Genomic DNA, 15,777 nt, shown 5'->3' on the forward strand with positions numbered 1-15,777 from the left:
CCCAAAAAAAAAAAAAAAAAAAAAAAAATTCTAAAGTATAATCAATAAATTTATTATTTGTGAATGCATCCTTTCTATTTTCACCAGCTGCTGAATCAGTCTTTGTTTTAGGATGTATGGTCAGCAAAATAATATAATGGCATCTTCCTGCTTGGTTTGGAATCTGAACACAGCAGCACTTACATAGTGGCTTAAGAGAAAAAGACATTGGACATTTTTTTTAAAGTTGTCTTTCTTCTAGAGAGGTCACAAACATAACAAACAAAGCCAGCTCAAACAAGTGTCATGCTTGGATTGAGCAATGTACATCGATATAAAATTTTTCTAATTAAAATTAGTTGCTAATGATTAAAAATGGAGGGCAACAAATGGGCTTTCTGAGAAGCACATACACTTTGCTTTAACATGGTCCTCACCTGTCCCTAATGCTTCCCAACCCTGGGGTTCAGGATCATTCATCCTCATACATGGGTGGTTTATTTTGTTTTTAGCAAAAACTCTGGTACCCACGAATTTGGTACCCATGTTTCTATCAAAAATGGGTCAGAGGGCCCCATGTTTTAAGAACATGGGTTCTTACTCTAAAGCAAACAATAATTGCTTTACTAACCCATTATCAATACCTCCACCTGCAAAGCTTGCTGCTGTCCTTCTCTTCGCCTCTGAAATTTCTACCATTTTCTCAAAGCCGGTCTCTGCCAGGTCTGATCATACCATGTCCTCTCTCCACACTGAACCGTACTTACTGGCTTTGTCATCTATTTGCTACCTAATCTGACTTATAAAAAACTCCATGCATTCTTCCCTAAGCTGTCATTGAACATCCTTCATTGTTAATTTTCTATTTATTTCTAGTATCTCTCCAAGACAACTGAAGGGATCTCAAGGGTAGGGTCTCTGTCTATCCCCCACTTTGTGATATATCAGAGAGACTTGAGACGTTGTGGTCAGATCAGATTTAAATCTAAATCCCTCAGTTTCTCTCTACTCAATAACTACCTGGCATACAGCTCATGGCTAAACCTCTTCTTCAGCCTTAGTCTTCTCATCTATAAAATGGGAGTAATAACACCTAATTCTTTTTAAAAGGCTGTGATCTCCAAAAAAGCTTTACAAGTGCTGAATAATATCTGTTCACTCTTTTGTGACAGATCTCCAGCTTTGTAGGCTTGGCAACTGTTGATTTAGGAAACAAACAAGTGCTTTCTCAAGCACTGACTATGTGTGTGGCCTTGTGCTGGGTAAAGGATAAAATCATGGTTAAAAACAAACAAACAGGGATACCTGGGTGGCTCAGTCGGTTAAGCGGTTAAGCATTGGGCTCTTTATCTCAGCTCAGAGCATGATCTCACGGTTTGTGAGATCAAGCCTTGCATCGGGCTCTACACTGACAGCACAGAGCCTGCTTGGAAGTCTCTCTCTCCCTCTCTTTCTGCCCCTCCTCCACTCATTCTCTAAATAAATAAATAAATAAATAAATAAATAAATACTTTTAAAAAGTCTTATCAGACCTTATCAGCACTAGGTCCTCCTCCCTCCCATTTTCAGCCACCGGAGCTGCCACTCTACAAGCCAGTAACTCAGCAAACCTTCACCGAACTCCTAGCCCACCAAACACTATAAGAGATCCCAGAAGTACAGAGAAAACCACAAAACAGCCTTGCTTGGAGTATCGGTCACAATCCGGCATAAGAGACAGACAGCCATGTAGCAGCAAGATCAGATCTCTTTTTCACTTCTCTTCTAGCTAATGAGTAATGGCCTTTAGGCTCAAGGAAATAGACACATCTTTGGCTACTGCAGAGGAAGATCCCTCCCACCCCACCATCTCCACCTAGCATCTGGGCCACCTGTTTTCTACGAACCTTCTCAAATCCACTCTTAGAACTCTGGAGCACAATTCACCAAGGGACTTGGGAGTCCCTCAAATGCTATGCCGATACAGGCAAATCCTCAGGAACAGAAGAAGGGGAAACCATTGCCCTGAAATACTTCCCAAAAGACTTCACTTAGGAGGAGGTCATTGAGAGGACATGACCACCGGATGACCCAGGAGGAGGATCTGGGCAGAGGCTCCTCATCTCCTCTCCTGTCCTTGGAATGTCTACTCTGCCCACCGTTCCCAAAGTGGGAGCTACCTGCAAAGGCATAACCCTGGGAGAAGAAGGTGCTATTGAGCTCCATCTGGATTAAATACATACCTGAGCACCATTAAGGCTGCTATAAAACCCCTAAGATTCTGGCAGGTGATACAATATGGAGATTTTTTTATTTTGAGAGAAAGAGAGAGTGCAAGTAGGGGAGGGGCAGAGAGGAAAGGAGAGAGAGAATCCCAAGCAGGCTCTGCTGTGAGATCATGACCTGAGCTGAAATTAAGAGTGAACCCTGCATAGCTTAACGGACTGAGCCACCCAGCTACCCCATGGAGAGATCTATTTATCTTGCAGCTGCTCAGGACTAGCTCCTATGTCAGTTTCCTTGCTAATTCACACTGCCACCCACCAATCGGGAGTGACCACTTTCCAGGGTCTCTTTGTCCTCCTGCACCCAGGTAGGTTTCAGATGACTGGGAAACTTTCAGGGCTGCAAACCAAAAACTCATAATCAAAATTATTAGAAAATAGACAATTGGTGTAACAGGGTCCACCTTCTTGGGTCACCGTGCCTCCTCTGTGCAGCATGCTAGGCAAGTTCTCATTTTCTCCCCTGCTACTCATACTCAAGGGGCGTTCTGTTATTCCCGTTTTACGGATGAGGAAATTGAGGTTTCAGAAACACAATCTAGGAGGTTTTAAATTACCTGTTGTACTACTGTAAGCCACCGGTCACGGTCACACGTGGGTCTCTGTTGGGGCTCTGGGCTGGCCAGGCCTCAGGGACTGCAATACAGGTGCCTGAGGCACTTCAGAGTGAGGGTGGCCACCCTAGTTCCTCCTCAAGCAGGCTGGGGCACAGCTCACCTCCAGAGCTTTGCTAGAGGCGTGCATCACCCCAGGCAAGAAAACAGCTTCCTGTGTAGGGCAGATCCTAGGGCTAAGAGAACTCTACCCTGCAGAAACTTAACAGGTTGGCGGTTTCCAATAGTTACAAATTCAAATAGTTACATTTTAAGTTTCCATCCATAAAAATGGAGGGTTTCCTGCACCCTATGTTTCTAACACCTGAGTAGAAGGATTGATTTTCTAGTCACAAAGTAGCCACACAAGGGTGACCAGGAGTTGTAACTGGGGTGTTTCAGCTCCCTGGGAGCTCCTGGCCTGTCCAATGCATTCACTCAGGGTCCACAGAGGAAGGTGGTAAAGAACACCCTTTCCTGTCAGGCAGGCCTGGATCTGATTTCTGGTGCTGCCACTCATCAGTTTTGTGGGCTTAGGCAGGTTAATGTTTTCTCCAAGCTTAGGTCCCCATTTTGCGATGTTCTAATGAGCACTGTACTACNCACACTGTGTGGAATATATATGTGGTAGACAACGAATTGTCTCCAATAGGTCTCCGGAAGGCAACACTAAAGCACTCATAAGCATCCAAAAACATGTTGCAGTTTGTACCATTTCCAGCAGATACTCTGAGCTGTTATTTAAGGTAACTCATTAGGTTTACTGTTCATGTAACTACCTACTTGTAAGCACTTACAGTTTGAAGAACTGGGTTTCATGACTGATTATTACTCTTACTGCAGATATAATGGTTCCAAATTCTGGATGATTATCTCTCTTGTCTTGACTCCTGGAGAAAGTTTTCCCCCATGGAGAAAACCAATGCTTCCTGAGAACCTCCTGGCTGGGCACCTGGCAGATGGAGAAGAAAACAGGGCAGGGATTCTGCCCAGAAGGAGCACAGCATCTAGTTCTGGGTGTGGTCTCCACACAGGTGCTGGCAGCAGCATCTGGGCACTTGCTACAGATGTCGATTCTCAGGCCCCACCCCAGACCCACCCACTACATCAGAAACTCTGGGGTTGACTCCCTAGCCACCTGTGTGAAAAGGACCTCTTCAAACAGCTATCATCCTCATCGCAGGTCAGAACAAATATGTTAGTTTATTAACTAAATCTAAAAGTTGCATTTATCNACACAAGGCCAATGTTCTATTTCTTTTTTGATGCTTTACTCCCTAAATCTTATGTGGAGTCCCAAGTATTACCAACCCAAAGTAAGAACATTCATTTTTCAAAGAAAATGGAAAAACAGAGGAACTACTCTCTTTGAAAACAAGAACCACTAACAAAAATTTAAATCTCACCTATCAAAATCATCTAATAAGCTGGCAGTAATTTACTAAACTGTTAGCATATGCAAGTTCCATTTACAAGATTTGAGAATTTGGGAGGCTGGAGGAGAGAAGTATAAAAATACAATGAATAGGGGGCACCTGTGTGGCTCAGTTGGTTGGGTATCCCAATTCCTGATTTTTGCTCAGGTCATGATCCCAAGGTCATGGGATAAAGCCCCATGTTGGGCTCCATGCTGAGCACATAGCCTACTTAAGATTCTCTCTCACTCTGGGGCACCTGGGTGGCTCAGTCAGTTTAAACATTCAACTCCAGCTTAAGTCATGATCTCATGATTCATGGGTTCAAGCTCTGCATTGGGCTCTGTGCTGACAGTGCAGAGCTTGGAGCCTGCTTCAGGTTCTGTGTCGTCTTCTCTCTGCCCCTCCCCTCTTTGTGCCCTGCCTCTCTCTTTCTCTTTCTTTCTCTCTCTCAAAAATAAACATTAAAAAAGTTTTTTAAAAAAGATTCTCACTCTGCCCTCCCCCCCAACGCAATCGCTCACTCACTCTAAAATTAAAATTTTTTAAATTAAAAGTTTAAAAAAATACAAATGTCATCAGAATAAAATCTGGAGAAATATACAGCATGCAGAAATATCAACTGTGGTTTACCGTCTGTGGGAGAATTACAAATCTTTCTTCTTTGTATTTTCCTGAATTTTTCTCAATAGCTATATATTACTTTGGTAATCAAGGAAGAAAAGTAAAACTTATCTTTGAAATGTTACCTCCAAATCACTCAACATGAAGCTTTTATTTTGTAATTCCATTTCTCTCCATACAGCAGGATACTGTGTGTGTAGTAATTATTTATATCATGCCATATGTTACAATGAAGAGGAAATTCAGGAAATATATTCCTTCTAGCTGGCAGTGAAAATGAAGAGGTTAAATGCTTTCCTAAATTCAAAGCACTACGAATTAAGCCAACTGTGAAGCTAAAGGAAACATTTATCGAAATCTCTAAGAGCATCCCTTTAGAAAAACGTTAATGTGACACATAGCTCCTTACTCATATCAGCCTGACGTTTAACCCTGAGCACAAAACAGAATGTTCAGCAATTCGAGTTCAGGGGATAAAATTCATGAGAGAATATCAGAGAAATAAGAAACAGAAGGATCCTACTTTCACATAAAATTCTGTCCCCGTGGACAAAAAGACATCCAAAATTACTGCCAAATCGCATGTCCCCAATACCCTTTAATTTTTTTTCTTTCTCAAGAAATGTTTGCTCATTTAAAAAATATCTGTTGGTTACTTTTAATCAGTGAATCATAAAAAAAGGTAAATAAGGATTGTCTCATTTAAAAAGACATTTCTGCCGCAAAAGCAATGCTGTGATGTTTCACTTGATAAGACAAATTTATCACTTGAAGACAAACTAGCACTGTTTTACTGAAACTCTCGGCAAAATAAATTCACTGAGTGTTAATTAAAGTCTCTTAAAGGAGACAGGGAAGTAAAGTTAACCAATGTGATAGCAATGGAAAAGGAAATACTGGGGTGCCTGGGTAGTTCAGTTGGTAAAGCATCCAACTTTGGCTCAGGTCATGATCTCACGGTTTGTGGGTTCGAGCCCTGCGTCAGGCTCTGTGCTGACAGTGTGGAGCTTGGAGACTGCTTGGATTCTGTGTCTCCTTCTCTCTCTGCCCCTCCCCTGCCCTTTCTCTCTCTCTCTCTCTCTCAAAAATAAACAAACATTAAAAAATTAAAAAAGCAAAAAAGGAAATCCTAGTGGCCACCTTTTCTACCAAAATACCCACAAAAGCTGATATTTCTAGAATTTACAGATGCTTTCAGGAAAGAATGAGTTATGGAGGGGGGAGGGAATACATACATATTATATATATAATACCTCAACATTTATAGTATCTAAGATCACCATACTTATGCAACAATTTGGCTTGACAGTAGTATCAGGGAACTCAGAAAGAACTTCTTATCTTGGATTTGCCTGTTTAGCACACAAGCTTGCACTTACAGAAGTGCATCTCCAAAGTGCCTCCAATGTCCCTCAGTCCTCTGCTTGCTTTCTTTGACAGAGCGGTCTCAGCCATTGCAAAATTAATAAATTCATAAGAGTAAGAACAAATAATGTAAAGAGGGTACAACTCACAGAAAGTTTCTCCAATCCCCGGGTCCCACTCCCTATAATTACCCATCTGCCTATGGAAAGTGATCTATAGAAGACTTGCTGTTAACATATGAAGCTAAACCTAATAGTGTCCCTTCACACACTTTTTGATAGAATGTACACAAACTTGGGGCTCCGTCTGAAACTCCATTCGGACACTTAGAAGCCTGGTTCTCAGTCTTCCATCTCTCATCTCCTTCTGGTGAGAAAAGGGTCCATTGCTGGGCTTTGTCTAATACTGCTTATTTTTGCAGTTTTACTTTGGGGCTGCTAAAAGGTATTGATTAGAAACTACCTGCAGATCCAGCTTCTAAGCATTGATAAATGCCGAGGGAACAATCCCAAAGCAACAACAAGCCCCAAAATACCTTCAGTTTGTAACACAGAAATGCCACTCCTCCCAACAAGAAAGGAATCACGTTCCTACTCCATCAAATTAAAAAACATAATAAAATACAGCATCTTTCATTCTGAACAAAATTAAATTTTCTGGGTCACTTTTTTCTGTCTCGCCGGGCCACGTTTACAGCCTGACGGTGACGGTCAACACGATCTCTTCACGCAAACAGTTCAGTGGTCGCCCTCTGAGAGCGAATACCTACCGTTTTCTTTCCGGCCGCGGTTCCCAAAGAACAGACANCTGCTTCTGGGGTAAAGGTGCCCCACCTGCGATCACAACATCGGAAGACTGGAAGTGCCCAAGTACCTAGGAGCACGTACCCTCTGCTCGCTGGACCCGGTCAGTGAGCGCTTCGCACCCAGAAACCCAGGAACATGATTTATATGCAGACCTGCACCCATCCCACACAAGTCCGCACGCCAGCTTGCCTAACCACTTATGTAAGCTCGTGCCTCTACAGTCCCAAACTGCACACACACACACACACACACAGCCCGACACCTGTCACGCATCTGAAATGGACAGCATCCACACCCAGGAGATGAAATGAAATCAACACATACGAATGGGGGGGGGGGTCTCACATTTTAAAACCTCTTTTCCCCCAATTGCTTCTTGCCCGTTTTTGTCACAACTACAATTACCTTAGCAACCAAAGAATTGCACTGACTCCCCCTCCGGCTTCTGAATTTCTCCTAAAGCCAAGCTTGCGCCNCTCTCGGCTCACCTGTTCCTAGCTCCTCAGAAGGTGCAGGCTGTGATTTGCCCGAGGAAGAGAAAGCCTAGAAATTCCTGGCACTTTGTCTGCCGCCGAGAAACCTGGCAGACTGGCTCAGCGATGCGGAGGCTCCTTCTGTCAATCCCGAGAGCTGGCCGCGTCTGGAAACTTCAGCGGCGTCAGGGGTTGTCTTAGGGATTCCTGGTCCGGAGTGGTTTGCCCGGTAGCTTTCAATCTCTCGCTGACGTGGAGCTGGCGCCCTCTAAATTAAAATGGGCCACAGCGATCGTCAGGGATATTATTGACTAACCTCGTCATTTTTATCGATTCAGCATTCACACCACATGCTGTATTTGGAGTATTTTATGATCATTCGTAGCTGGAACGCCAGGAAAGAATTTTCAAGAGAAATTAACTCTGCAAATATTCTTGGGGAAAAGAAAAAGGTTGAAGAAAGAAAATGAGAAAGGGTAACTTGAACTGAAGACATTCTTTAATGAGGGGTCTTTGAAATTTGATATTTGGTTAAAAGCTCAGGAAACGGCAGGTGAATATAGAACTACAGTGTTGGCGCTGGATGGTCACCATGGGAGTGGTGTGCAATATCAATGTACTATTATCAAGAATGAACTCAAGGTTTATTCTTGAATTGTATAGTGTGACTGGGAAAACAAAAACTTGCAATAAAATATCTATAAAGATGTTTGGATGACCTGTCTTCATCCGCGTGAGTCCAGAGATTGAAATTTTAAAGTTTCCTTCCCAAAGTATACCTCCTTTCCCACCATTCTATATTGACGAATGGACATATTCATTCTTTCATCCAATTAACAATAATTAGCACCTACCCTGATATAGACCCTCTGCTAAGCACTAGAGATTGATGATATAACAGTCCCAGCTCTCAGACCCTTCTACTTAATGGGGACGTACCCAAGCGGATATATGTATTACCTTGGGCTGAGTCACGAAAGTGACCAAAACCTAGAAGAAAACCTACAGCCAAAGGAAACCTCGCTTAACCTAATGAGTAAAATATAATTTCAATAGAGGCCCCAGTTATTTCATTTCTTAAAATATGAAACTTTTCTGTGCCCAAGTTTACTTGGCATAAGCATCCTAGTGGAGCTGTTTGGCCCACATAGAGAATAGGCTCCTTACTGAGAGATGGGTGGTGAGTAGGGGCTCTTGTTTTTTGGGGAGCTCTGCAGTTCTGAGATCAACAGATTCTTGAGGGGCAGGCATGAGGAAACCACCATCTGGAAGTATAAGCAGTAAGCTCCAGGTGCATCTGAAGAAAGGTCTTACTGTGTACTTCCCTTGATACAGTAGCATCAAAAATAACAAAATACTTAGGAATAAACTTAACCAAGGAGATGAAAGATCCATACACTGACAATTACAAGACATTGATGAAAGAAAGTGAAGAAGACAAAAATAAATGGAAAGATATCCCACATTCATGGATTAGAAGAATTAATATTGTTAAAGTATCTATATTACCCAACGCTATTTACAGATTCAACATAATCTGTGTCAAAAATACAATGGCATGTTTTATACAAACAGGAAAAGAAATCCTCAACTGTATATGGTGCCAACAAAAGACCCTAAATAGCCATAACAGTCTAGAGCAAGAAAAGAAAAGCTAAAAGCATGACACTACCTGATTTCAAATTTCAAACTATATTACAAAGCTATAGTAATCGAAACTGTATGGTATTAGTATAAAAATAGGCACATAGACCAATGGAGAGCCCAGAAATAAACCCACACATAAACAGTTGATGAATATTTGACAAGGGAGCCAAGAATTAACTGATGTTAGGAAAATTGGATATTCACACGCAAAAGAATGAAACTCGACCCCTATCTTACACAACTCACAAAAATTAACTCCAAATGGGTTAAAGACTTAAATGTAAGACCCACAACTGTAAAACTACTAGAAGAAAACAGAAAAAAATCTCTTTGACATTGATCTTGGCAACAATTTTTTGGATATGATTCCAAAAACACAAGCAACAAAAGTAAAAATAAACAAGTGTGACTACATCAAACTAAATAGCTTCCGCACAGCAAAGGGAACAGTCAGCAAATTGAAAAGGCAACTTACAGAATGGGAGAAAATATTTTCAAGCCATCTATCTGATAAGGAGTTAATACCTGATAAGAAGTATAAGAATTCATGCAACTCAATAGAAAAACAAAAACAGGTTAAAAAATGGGTGAGGAAATTGAATAGGCTTTTTTCTGAAGAAGACATACAGAGGGCCAACAGGTACTTGAAGAAATGCTGAGTATCACTAATCGTTAAGGAAATGCAAATTAAAACCACAATGAGATATCACTTCACACCTATTAGAATGGCTATTTTTCAAAGGGAATGTAAATTTACATATATTATACTATATATTTTTATAATATATATAATTATAATTTTAATGTAACATACATTTATATTATAAATGTATATAATGATAAAAATAATTAACTTCATAGANAATAAATAAATAAATAAAGATGGTATGAAATGATTTCTAATTTACACGGATGAAAAGATAGAAAAATATATCAATATCTACATATATGTGTTGATATGTTTCCTAGTTCTGTCCACTGAGAGAATCTAAATGCAATAGTACCCTAGTAGCCATGAACCCACCTAATACTCAGACTTTGTTTTTTGTTTTTGTTTATTTTTGTGAAAGAGAAACAGAGCCTGAGTGGGGGAGGGGCAGAGAGAGAGCGGGAGACACAGAATCTACGCTGTCGGTGCAGAGCCCATTGGGAGGCTCAAACCCATGAACCGTGAGATCATGACCTGAGCTGAAGTCGGATGTTTAACTGACTGAGCCACCCAAGCTCCCCTCAGACTTTGGTTTTTAAATACCATTCTTCACCAAAAGGAACTATGACTCCATGGTGTAGTGGGCAAAACCAGAATAATTTGTTGTGCAAGGAAAATGAGAAGGTATTTAAAGAGTTATGGAGATATGTCAAAAGAATATAGAAGCTAAAGGGGTCTCCACTGGCCAAATCTAAGACAATTTAAGCATCAAAATAAATAATGACAGCAGCAAGTTGTTACCTTCAAGTAAAATAGAAATCAATGAATCCGTACTGATAGAAAGAAATAAGGAGAAAGGAAAGCTCTACTAGTAGAATACAACTAACTAATAGGAGAAAGAAAGATAGAATGTAAGAAATCACCATTTTACAACCATCATTATGATTGATACAAGCCAAAATCATCAATGGATGCTAAAATTTGTAACTAAAAGTTTGATGAGAAATGAGATACAGAGTCTCAAAGTATGTCCCTAAAAATAGTCATTAATTCTCATCAACATACTATTAATTATTAATTAACAAGTACAGCATGCTTACTAATTAACATTACAGCTGTAATACTTGGGAAATACCATCTTAATCAACTGGCAAAAAATTAACATAAATAAAAACCAGTAATGGAAAAATCCAACCTCATGTTGCCTCCTGGTAGAATAGTGAGAAGAACACAGCACTACTTCTTTTGCATGAATATAAAAGTCATGAGGAAACATAAGACAAATGCAAACTGAGAGAAATTCAAGTAACTGGCATGTATCCTTCAAAAATGTGAAGGCTATGAAAGTAAAGATTGTTGTAGATTAAAAGTCATGAAAGAGACATGACAACTAAATGCAACAGGTGATCTTTAATGGGACCAAGACCTGTAAATGACAATAATGGCATCATTGGTGAAATTTCAGTGGATTTTATTAGATTCCATTGGATCAATGTTATTTTCCTGATGTGAGATTGCACTGTGGTTATTTAGGAATTTCTTTGCTTGCAGAAAATACACACTGATGTATGACAGGGTAAGAAGGCATCATATCTGCAACTTACTCTCAGAAGATTCAGAAGTGTTAACAACTTGAAGAATGTAAGGCAGTTCTTGGAACTATTTTTTGCAACTTCTTTTGTAATCTAAAATGACGTAAGATAAAAGTTTTAAAAACATAGCAAGGTATAATTGCTCTCCTTAGCAAAAAGCAAAAACAAAAAAATAAAATAACAGAACATCCTCTGCACTTTGGAAAGTGTTCACTGTGGGTTTTAAGAATCAGCACACTGGTAGCTGTACTGACTATGATTTGCTCTACTATTTTGTGAATACATCCGATGATGTGATATAGCACAACATTTCATTCATTCACTCTGCAATTACTTATTAAGCCATGCTGTGTACAAGAATCTTTCCTAAAACTCTCTAAAGTATAAAATGAAATACATTTATAGGAAAACTCCTAAATCTTTTGATTATCTCATTACCTAGGGAGGAGTTGCAGGGAAGTATGTAATAGAATTGATCCTGGTGTAGCTCTCAAACTGGGTGACAAATTGAACAGACTGAAAACAAGTTGGCAATTTAGTTGCGATGACTACACTGGCAGGCAAAGGTGGGAAAATATGGTTGGTTGGTGACAGTGCATTTGGTGCATGTGTGCATGGCAATGAATTTGCAGAAGAAATGGGACTTTTCAATCGTATGGAAATAGAATATGTGGCACTTGACAACTGATGATACTTTCCCTCAGACTCCCACATTTTCTTTTCCTCACCCTTAATGTAGTCTTTTCTCTTCCTGAGAATTAAGGAATTCTTTGCACTAAAGAATTACTTTGCACTTTGACAATAAAAGGAAAAGAGATTCTGGATAAATTTTGCCACTTGTTAAATCATGAGAGAAAATTAATTTCCTGGTTAGTTATTTTAGAAAAGGGTCTTTCTCAGGGGGTAGATGGAAGGCCACTGTATCCGTATTGCCTGGGGCATTTATGGAAACTCAGTGACAAAGATTCTTGAACTCCACCTCAGACCTTGGTTGAAATTTCTAGTGATGGGACCAGGGAATCTGCTTTTGAACAAAAACTTGCATTGGGGTGCAAATTGTCCTCTGTAAATGGAGGGCAAGGAGACTAAGAGACAGCCATTCCAGATTGTTAGGTGACGATTTTAATAAGCAAGAAACCTCACATACAAGGCTTATCTTGAGCAGCCAAAAGATGAGTAGATCTCCACACCTACCTGCCAGAATCTTAAAGTTCATGTTGAGGACTCAACAAGGTCCAGTCCACAGATCCAGTCCAGATGGTCTCAACAACACATTACTCTCCCAAAGCTGCATCCTTGAAATAGCTCCTAGTGCCGGAACAGTGGGCAGAATGTACATTCCAAGCCCAGGTGAGGGGAGGAGAAGCCTCCAGTTGCCCAGATCCAGCTCAAGGGTCAGCCAGTGGTCATGTCTTCTCAAGTACCTCCTCCGACAGATTGTGATGGCCCCACAGCCTGTGGGATGCTTCTGTCATAGAATGCCCAGCATTTTTGTTACTACTAATTGCATAATCTCTTTCTCAGCAGAAGGCCATGGCAGGCAATTCACGATGACAGTTTAGCACTTAATCTGCGGTTTTAAAATTTGTGTATCTGGGGTTGGATGTGTTTATGTCATGATGCTACAATGGTAATGTCTGAAATGCAGAAGTAGTCTTAGGTCAGAATGGAATGCATATTTATTTACAAAGGCCCTGTGCTTAATAATCGGGATGCAGGGAGGTATATATATATATATAATCAATACAGATGGGAGAAAATGTACATCAACGACAAGTTTTTAAAAACCTATAACAGCCCCCAAAGAAACCATGGGATTCTGTCCACACCAATTGTTTGGACCAAGCTCCCTCATCAGATTACCTCATAGATACCATTTCAGACCCCGCCATCCAGAGGTTGTGGTCAGAATTGTCACAGAATAGGCTGCTGCTCGTGTGATCTGACTTGAAATGTTGGACAGGTCCCCTCAACCAAAAATACCTCTTCTTCACCCTTTCCCCCAACCCCCTGCTGCTGGGTGCTGGGATTCCCACAGTTTATCAAATTCAGTTACAGGCCTGTTTGTTTAGGTAAATGGTAAGGGAGGTAGTTCAACAAGAAGGATCCTTCACTGAGGCAAAATCTGTCAGTTACAAACTCTGTCAAAAGTCCCAGTACCTAAGACCACAGGTAGCCCCAAGAAGCAAGATCATTGAAATTGAACACATGGCAACCTCTGTAAAACATAGCAAAGCTCTCTTCTTAAGGAGAATCACATTTTAATCCAAAGGCCTTTTGCAGGTGCTCAAGAAACAGAAGTCAGTTCAAAGGGTATTCTCGGCCCTCTTCAGAACCTTGTGTTTGCCAACTTCTCACTGACATTCTAAAGAACATAGAAATGAACTTTGGGCCATTTGCCCAAACCAAAGCCTGGACAGATGGCCCTGTGTCTCAAGATAACAGAACTGTATCCTCTGCTCAAAATGAATTTTCCTGCAATAAGTTTTGTCCCTTTTCCTGCCATCACCAAAGACCCAGCAGTTTTCTCTTTAATCTGTAGAACATTGTCATCACCCCCCAAAAGTTCCTTCTTTCTCTTTTGTGTCCAGTCACCTCCCTCCACCTCCACTAGGTAACCATTGGTCTGTTTTCTATCCCTATGGTTTTGTCTTTTCCATAATGTCATAGAAACAAAATCATACAGTACACAGCCGTCCTGTGTCAGGCTCTGGTCATGCCTTTGAGATCCATCCATGATGATGCATGTAGCAACCGTCCATTCATTTCTATTGCCAAGTAGTGTTTTCATTATATGGATATACCACATTTTGTTTATCCATACCAGCTGTTCTTTTTTTTTTTTTAATGTTTTATTTATTTCTAGGAGAGAGAGAGAGAGAGAGAGAGACAGCGTGAGCAGGGGAGGGTCAGAGAGAGAAGGAGTCACAGACTGAAACAGGCTCCAGGCTCTGAGCTGGCCGTCAGCACAGAGCCCAACGCAGGGCTTGAACCCACAAACCGCGAGATCATGACCTAAGCGAAAGTCGGACGCTTAACCGACTAAGTCACCCAGGTGCCCCATACCAGCTGTTCTTTTGATAAGTATTACGCTTCTGATAGCTATTCTCCCAGGAGGCCACGACCCTTTTGAACTTTACTGATATACAGAACATACAAATAGACTCTGTAACAGACACCGTTGTCTACCAAACCCATTCCCTACATCATACCCATTCTTGACCCCTCTCTACTCTTTTCTCCTTCTTTGCTGGCTTCCCCACCCTCTTCTAGCGGCTATGACTAAGAGGACCTAGTACCACTCCCACCAGAGTGGATCTTCATTAGACAAAACTACTCATGGTAGTTCCATTTCTGTGGTCATGTTGTAGAGTTATTTGGATAACCAATGAGACATGATGGATAATCTTCCAGGGGTTCCTGCAGTACTTTGGGGGAGCAGGGCTACAGATGTAAAATAGGTGGAGTTTAGGGGCACGTGTGTGGCTCAGTTAAGGAACTGACTCTTGATTTCTGATCATGGGTGAGGTCATGATCTCACAGTTAGTGAGTTCCAGCCCCGAGTATCAGGCCCTGTGCTGACTGAGGCAGCCTGAGCCTGCTTGGGATTTTCTGTCTTCCTCTCTCTCGGCCCCTTCCCCAGCCCCCACACATGTGTGCACTCACTCACTCTCTTTCTCTTTCTCAAAAATAAACATTTTAAAAAAATAGGTGGAATTTAAAGCCATGGAACTTTGAGAATTTCCTGTAGCAGTGAGAGTGTCTGCAAACAGCAAAACAGGTTCAAGACTGGAAGACCCCTCCAAGCAAGTGATTTGTATTAATTATATATACTCATACACATATCCTGATACAAGCTCATGGGCCTTCCCCTCCCACTGAATGAACATCACTGCTCTAGTCTTTCTTATGAGGCTTCCAGCTGGAGCACCAGGAACCAATGGATTTTTACTGGTGAGATATAAGTGTGTCCATTAGTATTTACTTGCTCGTATTTAATATACATACAAGCACATACTTAGCATTTAAAATACCCTGACCGGAAATGCTCTTCTAAGAGCGGTTGCCCCAAGTTGATCTTTTCTCCATTCACAGGAAAGAATTAGCAGAAAGGTCTCTGAGTTCTTTTCAATTAACTCAAAATGCCTTTTTATTTCTATTTCTCTCCATTCTGACCTCCTTTTCTGAGGAAGTCTCTATTTCCTCCCTCTTTCTCTGCTGTAGACCTCAGCTCCATCAAGCACACTCAACTGTACACTCAACCTTCAGCCCTCTCACCAGCCCGACCCTCAGTGGTTCGGTGTGGGGATTTGTCTTCCATCCTGACCTTCCCCCAAGCTGTTGACATTACAACTCCTCATTTACAAACA

General features: G+C 41.1%; 1 protein-coding gene across 5 annotated transcripts in view; it reads right to left on the minus strand.

Annotated features, from left to right (window-relative positions):
* The window catches only part of RGS6 (regulator of G protein signaling 6), a 594,402-nt gene that overhangs the window by 562,762 nt on the left and 15,863 nt on the right, over window positions 1-15,777 (minus strand). For 4 of the 5 annotated variants that reach the window (XM_077750703.1, XM_077750707.1, XM_077750705.1 and 1 more), the window contains exon 1: window positions 7,452-7,498. The exons of the other annotated variant lie outside the window; for it this stretch is intronic. The gene's annotated coding sequence lies outside the window, so the exon portion shown is untranslated. Of the gene's footprint in view, window positions 1-7,451; window positions 7,499-15,777 lie in introns of those variants that run through there. 5 annotated transcript variants of the gene reach the window in all.

This window comes from Crocuta crocuta, unplaced genomic scaffold (genome assembly GCF_008692635.1).
Source record: "Crocuta crocuta isolate KB4526 unplaced genomic scaffold, BGI_CrCroc_1.0 scaffold186, whole genome shotgun sequence".
Classification (NCBI taxonomy): Eukaryota; Metazoa; Chordata; class Mammalia; order Carnivora; family Hyaenidae; genus Crocuta; species Crocuta crocuta.